The 8,464-nt window shown below is 37.1% G+C and overlaps 1 long non-coding RNA gene across 3 annotated transcripts; it reads left to right on the plus strand.

Annotated features, from left to right (window-relative positions):
• Positions 1-205: 205 nt before the first annotated feature.
• Positions 206-2,623, plus strand: LOC137579958 (uncharacterized). Of its 3 annotated transcripts, XR_011032919.1 has the most exons (4): positions 206-414; positions 474-613; positions 669-741; positions 2,489-2,623. It is a non-coding gene; the product is annotated as an uncharacterized lncRNA (long non-coding RNA). The 3 variants fall into 3 exon arrangements; XR_011032914.1 differs by having other exon boundaries at positions 474-741; XR_011032926.1 differs by lacking the exon at positions 2,489-2,623 and adding an exon at positions 1,532-2,233 and having other exon boundaries at positions 474-741.
• The last annotated feature ends 5,841 nt before the right edge of the window (positions 2,624-8,464 follow it).

Consider the following 8,464-nt stretch of genomic DNA (forward strand, 5'->3'; position numbering starts at 1 on the left):
ACAGATTAAAACTGGAGGTCCCATGCAAATCTACAAGGAATTCTTGACGTAATAAGGCGGTTCGGTTTTGCGATACCATTCGCATATATGAATATAAAAAGGTTTATTTACAACAGACAATTTTGGCGAATGATGGGCGATTCAATATCCACTCTTTTCGAAATTAGGGACAGAGATAGTTAAAAATAGTTCGGGTTGTAGTACGTGTTGTTTTAGTTGACAAATTTCAGTCAAGCCTTTTAGTTTATTTCGTGTTGGTAGTCAAAATCAAATTTCTTTTTGTTTTTCCTCAAGTTTGTAAAATGTGTTTGGTCCAAAAATGTTGTTGCACATGCGAGCTGAAGACAGGTTGCAAGGCTCTAGCTGGCTTGCAAATCTCTTGGGGCATTTTTCAGATGCTTGCGGCGATATGTAGTAAGTGGAAGTTTTTGGTTCATTTTTGCAAAGTACAAATGGAGTATGCCCTATAACAGTTAAACAATCCGACGATTCTGCCCAAAATAATTCTGACAATTGGATCTTTTGCTATCCCAAGTGGAAAGTCAGCGTTACAATAATACTGTCCATACTGTCAATTATTGGCGGGGTATTAATAATAATTGCTTTATCGAGGGTGAGAAGACAAGTTCTCAACAAATGTAACCTCTTCATTACTGATATATGTACAGGGTATGCGGTGGCCACTTTCATTCGGTGCGACTCTGGGATACCCTTTGGCAATACTAAATTTAATTCCATTGTGTAAGTAATAACTTTGTTCCTTAATTTTGAAATTAAGTTTAATCGACTCCTGGGTGTTGCTCAGAACTTGTTCGATTGTTAACTTAAAAGTTTCGGGTTTGTTTTTAAATACTTCAATTCCAATTCTTACCCATGGCTGGGAAACTTGTTGACCAAGCAAAACAAATTATTTGTCCTTCGTAGAAACATGTCGATAAAGAAATGTTATTTGCATTTTTATAGGATTTTTGAATATAGATTCAAGAGTCTTGGGAAAAAGCCCTCAAGTATGTTGATCCATTTAAATAAAGTGAAATCAATAGATCTAAATTAGAGATGAAAACCGCGTCCCTTTGTCCACTTAAACATCCATCTGTCGTGACTGTTTGTATGTCTCCTAGACTGTTTAGTATTTTTGAGACATTTGGAGGAAATGTCCAATGTTTATAATAAGCCAGTTCTTAACCGATTCGCAAAATTAAACCATGCATAATTTCCTTAATAACATTTTGTCATTGATTTTCCTTTAAATGAAGCAATTTTTGAATGAAAAGGCAGAGAAACACGAGTTTTATTCGTTTTCTTGTCGATTCGTTGATTTGGCTTTTTAAAGAGTTTACGAAGCCAGAATACAAGACCCTCGTGGGGTAACACAGGGTGAGCTTTTTCAAATTATAATTGATTTGAAGATTATGTAAAAAAGTTCATAGTTTGTTTAAAGATTTTGTATAACTAAAGGATTTGTTTTTGCAATAGCAAAAAAAAAAAAAGTGGAATTTTTAAAATTTTTTTTTGAAATTCATTTATATAGGTCCAAGGAGATATCTAGTAAATGACCGCCTCTGGCCTTGAACGCAAAATGTGCCCTTTTTTCGAAATGGCCAAAAATGAACGTGGCTTTTGTCAAAAAATCATAATGTCTGATAAGGCGCATTTGAGAACCCTCAACTCATCGAAACGCAACCCCTTTTCGACTGTGCGGTGTGGCATTCATGCCGATAAAGTCATCGGCCCGTACTTCTTTGAAAACGAAAATAGAGCAACGGTAACCGTGAATGGGAAGCGTTATCGGACAATGATAACCGATATTTTATTGCCGTTTGTTCGTGAAAATGAATTGGATAATTACTGGTTCCAGCAGGACGGCGCTACATGCCTTACAGCGCATGCCACGACCAATTTATTCCGCGAAATGTTCCCCGGAAGATTAATATCGAAAAACGGCGATTATGACTGGACACCGAGATCACCTGATTTGACGCCTCCTGACTTTTTTATGGGGATATTTAAAATCCAAGGTATACACTGGTAAACCAAGGACCCTGGCTGCGCTGAAAAACAATATCCGACAAGAAATTGCTGCCACATCGGACGAAACATTGTGCAAAGTGATGCGAAATGCCGAAAAAAGGCCACATTTGCTTCAAGGCCAGAGGCGGTCATTTACTAGATATCATATTCAAAAAGTAGTTAGAACAAATCTCCTTGGACCTAAATAAATGAATTTCAAAAAAATGTTTGAAAATTCTCCTTTTTTTCTTTGCTATTGCAAAAACAAATCCTTACACTTTAAATGGCCCACCCTGTACTAACAATTATGGATGGCAGAAATGGTTTCATTTATGGCAGATTGAGATGTTCCTTATATAAAACAAATCCATTTTCTCCTTCCTATGGTACACGGTGTTTTTAGTCAGTGTGTTTTGACTCCATGACAAGGACCTTAATATGTATGAATTTTCGCGTAATTTTGTGTTCTTTCTTCTAGGCTGGCAAATATATCTTACAATCGTCCTTTATTCCTATTTGCATGAAACTGCATAAGTATAAATGAATTGGATTTGATGCCTCACCGATTAATAGAATTACCTCTCGCATGTAACCTGTAACCTGTCAAGTTGGCTTGTTGAATAAATTCATTGTCTGTAAATAGTAAATGGTTTTCTTAATTTTAAAACAAGGTCAAATGGGACACTCTTTGAGTAACAACAGCCTATCGTGTATGAGAGAAAAACTGATGCGTTTTGTCAATGTGTCAGATTCAATTGATTGTGAGACGACATTACCAGTAAATTGGGTGTTCTACGTCAAAATCACGACCAATATACATACATGTGTTTGAGGTTTGTACTAAGGTTTCACGTTTAACCGCTTAAACTTTAGCCTTAGACTAATCAGTGTGCATCTCCCGGGACACCGAAATGTGTGGCATGACGCCAAAATGGCAGCCGACTTGGGAAAGCTCAAGCGGCGGCACCTACCTACATGCTTTATAAATACTTGGTTACTTCCAAGTTGGTTACTTAGCTGCTTGCATACATAATAACACTTTGTGTTGACCCAATTCGAGCCTCGAGTGTGCGCTTAGTTGCAACCTTTTAAAGAGCTATTACATGTTTGAGACCAAAAACAAAACCAAGACCAAAACCAGGGCAGCCGAGCAGGCGGGCAGGCAACGAGCAAGTAGCGAATTTTTGTGATGCCTTGTCTGGCTGACAACCAACGCAACTTTTCTGTTAATGAAAGGCTATTGCACAATTCAACCATCTATATGAATGCTGGACTGGAAAGGCATGGACCAAATGAGAACAAACTGAGTCTGCGAATGAGGACTAATTGACCACATTTAGTTCCACTTTCATTAAAATTAGCCAATCCAATGCTTGTGCATTAAATAAAGGCTCTGACTCCATATAAACACAGGCCACATTGATTTACTTAATAAATATATTTATCTCATTTAGCCAGATCACTTAGTACCATAGGAGAATGATCCATCATATCAGGACTACATGTGGGTAACGAAAAAGTATTGTAATGTCATGACTTTTTGATTCTCAACCTTTTGATCAATGTCAAAATACTCTCGGGAAATTAATGTAAAAAAAAAAAACAAGAAAAATACATTTGTGATAAAGTAAAACAATTTAAAGTATTTCCTTTAGCTGATCGTTTTTTTACAACCATTTTTGTCGGCTTAATAAATAAGTAGCCAGCCAATAGTTGGCCAACTGACAACATCAACGTAAGCGTAAAAGCCTAAAATAAAACCAAAACCTTTAGCTAATATTGGCTCTAAAATGTCGATGCCGATCATTGGATTCTATAGCTCTGTAAGTATCGTTTTTTGAGTTATGTCATAACAGGTTGCCAGAGAGCGGTTGGTAAATCAGTCGAAAATGAAAGTTTTCAACATGAAGCAAAGATAAAAAGAGTTTTTCACACTCCTTCATATTCGAAATCTAATGTATGATTAAATGTAGGTAAAGACTAGGCAAGACTAGTTATTTATTTAATTGAATACCTGTTCAATTTGTTTCTAAGACACTTATTAGCCACTAATTGATAGTGGTTGCAGCTCACACAACAATAAAAAGGTAGAGCTGAGAGTCAAATATACAGCGATGTCCTCTCGATGTAGTTACAATTAGTCCTTAGTAAAGGACTATGCACTTTTATTGACAATTAGGTAGCTCATCGCTGCATAGTCCACTTTAATGCTATATACATACGTCTCTTTTATTAACCCAAACTTGGCACTTTTCAGGTGTTGAAGACTCCTCGGCAAAAATTTAAACATTTTAAACCATCAAAACACCTATTTCAGACGGGAAAAAAATTTGTAAACCAAACGGTTTTGTTGCGTCAAGTAAGGACCTCTATATCATCTAGTCCGTCTTTAACTTACAATTTTATAACTTCATGAAAATCGTGTGCAAACATATAATCTAGTAATTCTAGTAAAATTAAATTTGATTAAAGTTACTCCAAAAGAATGAATTCAATAAGAATTATGCCTTTATCATTCGTCAAAGGTTTGAAAACATTGTGAGTTACACTCGGCTCGTTTTCAGCTAAATAATTTGGGTGGAGGATGCCAAGAATCGGGTGGGGTGGGGGGGTCAAGAAAGAAGCCAATAAAAGGGCATCCCCACAATGGGAAGACAAGCACAATTCGAGAACCATAACAAACCATTTGTAAATGGCACGCGTGGGTCGTCCGACTTATTGTCAGACAGATGCAAATTTAAATTTGAATTCAAATTCAATGAATTGAAATTGAAATTCACTTTTGCCACATGGTCCAGTTGCCTTATATGTGCGTAAGAACGTCGAATCGCCGGGCTGACTGACAGCGCTTTACGAAAACTTGAACTTGTCTAAACTTTGTTTTGGGCTGATTTATTTGAGTTTTATTTATGAAACAGTGGGAAAGCCGCATGCGAAGCCGTTTACAAGCTATGTAAATGGGCTTCGGATCTCTGTGTTCGGACGAGGCATTTGTTTGAAATTATTTATTTATAATTAAATTGTTTATTTACTTGCTGCGATGTGGTTTTGACCACATTTGGCGATTGTTAAACAGGAAGCTAATTAGTTTGGCTTTATATGGCCTAAACTATTTAATGGCAACTCGTCGATGTTGGTGGAGGCTGGTAGCAGCATCTCTGGACAATTTGCATGCCCCAATTGGCCGCATCATCGAATGTTTACCGGGCAGGAAAGGAAATGACGAATTCCAAAGACTTCAAATTAATTAAGTGCTCAACGATGAAGTAGGAAACACATGAACTTGACCAAGTTTATAGGAAAGGAAGAGTCTGTTAAATGGGCAAACGACTTTCAATTTACCTCCACATATCATATAGAATCGACGCTAGTCCATTCACTTGTATGGAGATCGGAACCACACCTTAATCAGAAACGTGTTTTATTTCGATATTGACATGGCAACGTCCCCTGCCCGCAGTGGGCGTGGCCTTTCGGGTGTTAAGTCACTTGTTTAGGATCACTAGTAAGTTCCAGACTAAAGTATTAATATGAGTAACAAGACCAATTTTTAATTGCATCATATTCGAAACTCAATTTATCGCACCTTGTTAATCAATAATTAGTTCAACAAAACTTGAAGTAAAGATATGTTTTATGCTAGTGACAGTTCTGTTTATGAAGAAGCGTTTAGAATCTAATATGATAGTTTATGATGCTCTAAAACTCTGTGCCTATTGAAGATGCCAAATATTTATCTTAGACTTAGGACTAATTAAAATTAGTCAGAAATGAATCACTGAAGCGCTAGCTGCTTGGGCCTTCTGCTTGACTTGTGTGTGTTTACATATTTACAGATAAACATACTTATAAATTAACATAGTTTTACATTTAGTGTTGTATTATCTAAATTTGTTATTAACAATAATATGTTATTGTTATTGTTATTATAAGTATAGGATATAGTTGAATTGTGAACCATCAACCTAACCATATTTTACAAGCACTGGCAACTAAGGCCTTCGGTTTAGATGAAATCTACATACATACACTAGCCTGGGATTCGAACCCGGATCCTCGTTGTTCAGTTGCCCAAATGACTGGGCCATTTAGACAACTCATCTACCGAGGACTGCGTTCTAAATTTCAATCCTTAGGATGTGGTAGTAGTTAGTTTTTTTGAGGTAGTCGATTATCGGGGAAAGCTTAGTTGGAGTTGGGTTTGCCAGGGTTGCTATTGGGCATAATTTTTTAAGGACTTCATCCCTGATGTGGGTTGCAGGGCAGTTTTTCATGTGTAGCTCAAGTGTTGAGTTGCAGGTTGAGCAGGGTGTTATGTCGTTCGGGTTAATGTAGTGTTGTTGAGTGAGTCTTGTGTGACCTAATCCAAGTCGTAGAATTTTTATTTGGTCTATCCGTGTTATGTCTTTTTGCTTAATGTTTTTGAGATAGTGTCCTGTGTGTGTTAGATTGCTGTTTAGCTGTTGGTACCATGGCAAATAATAATTGGCAGTTGCATAAGGTAAAGAGGTCCAGTTTAATTTAGCTTAAGTCACATCCGATGGATTTTTGAATAATTATTCTACGACTCAAAGCACTCCCAGAAGTTGTATAGAAGAGTAATTCCCATGCAATAATCATTGCAACTTTTGGCATTTGCCAAATAGATGCAATCAATCAAATTAGCATCTTTTGAAAATTAATTCTCGTTTTTATTAGATGCTGCAATAGCAGCAGCCATAACACTAACAACAACAACAGCAGCAACATCGAAAATGAAAACGAAAACGCCAACGCCATCAATTGCTGCCATTATGTCTGGCATATGCTTGTGGCACATGTGTGGCACGCATTCAATTAACATAAAATGGAATAAATAATTAAATAAAAAAGTGCAAACGAAAGACTTAAGCGACGAACTCTTTTTGAGGGAGCAGCAGCAGCAGCATCAGCAGCAACTTCCCACCAGCCAAAATAAAATTACAAAAGCTGCTGAAATGATGCCATCAACAACAGCAAAGACTGACAGAGACAGTCTAAGAAAGTGCGATAGAGATGGTAAGATCTGTTGAGATGAGCTGAGGTTGAGGCTGTGACTGGGGCTGGGGCTGGGGCGTGTGGGCCCATAAAGAAATCTAATAAATGAAGACACTCAGACAAAAGCCCGGGGACCCGAGCTCGAGTATTTCCCAATGATCCGCCAACTTCATGTTGCAGCTCTTGAACGCAATCGCCAGCCCATTCATTGGGCATAATGTGCGCATAATTAACCATGGCCTGGGGAATGGGGGCTGAACAGGGTATACATAGATCTTCATCTCCCTCTCCCCCTCTCACTCTCAGCTCTTTTTCATCTTCTTCGGGTGACAGACAATTAGAGGCGACTGCCACGACCCGTGGCACAATTGTTGGTTTTGAAGTGCGCAATTGTAGCACTCGGACTCGTGCATTGGGCAACAACAACAAACAATAAACAAGAAACAACAAAAACCATAAAAATGAAATAGAGACAGAGAGCCAAAATTAATAATTAAAGTGCCCACGCCTACTTGGCCCCCTGAAACAGTTGATTGTAGGCCATAAACAATGTGTAAAGCAAACTGCTTAGCTAAGGCTCATTTAATGTGACTTATTCTGTAATTTTTCCATTGGCAAGCAATTGCTTAATGGAAAACCTTAAATATTAAATTATATTGAATTTAAGAATCGAAAGATTATATAATAGATGAAACCGTTAAATTAAGTATTGAAGCAACTTTAAAAGAGTATTGTGCGATTGTTTTCAATCAGATCAGTTTTACGAGAGTTTCTTTTACTTTTGACCCATTTTGTTGGTAGACTTCCATATGTTTGGTCATTCAGTATATGGAAATGAATCTCAAGATATTAATTTTGAAATAAAATCAATCTGAATCACAAACACATTTTAAATTGCATCGGCGGCGCCTCTAACTAAACTCGAATACAAAGAAAACCATTCAACGATTATGGCCGAACAATGATTTTGTGGCCAAGGTGAGTATTTTCTATCTCTCTTTTTCTTTGCTTAGGTCAAGTGTGTGTTGTGGACTGTGTTCGCATTCGTAAAGTACAATTAAATAGCCGTTTATGCACAAATTAAAGGTTAAGTAATAAATTTTCAAATTAAGCTGCAATGTGCCAGAAATTTCGCGAGTACAATCCAATTGGCCAGTGAGTCGCTGAGTCGGTCAGTCAGGGTCAGGCAAATGTTAATTTGGTAAATCTTGCAGATAAACATTTTGATAAATGGCTAGTTAAACATTCTGTTGTTGCTTTTATCGCTTTTTTTTTTTGTTGGTTTTTTGTTCTTTTTTGTGGTTGACAAATTTGGTAAGAACAAGATAATTGACATAAAGCAACTGAAATTAAGAAGAGAACTTTGACAAATAGATGCAAATAAATTAGGATTGGCTAAATTAAAAATGTCAAATCAGTTGGCAACAAGAATCAATGT

This window comes from Drosophila tropicalis, unplaced genomic scaffold, assembly GCF_018151085.1.
Source record: "Drosophila tropicalis isolate 14030-0801.00 unplaced genomic scaffold, ASM1815108v1 contig_1009, whole genome shotgun sequence".
Taxonomy (NCBI): Eukaryota; Metazoa; Arthropoda; class Insecta; order Diptera; family Drosophilidae; genus Drosophila; species Drosophila tropicalis.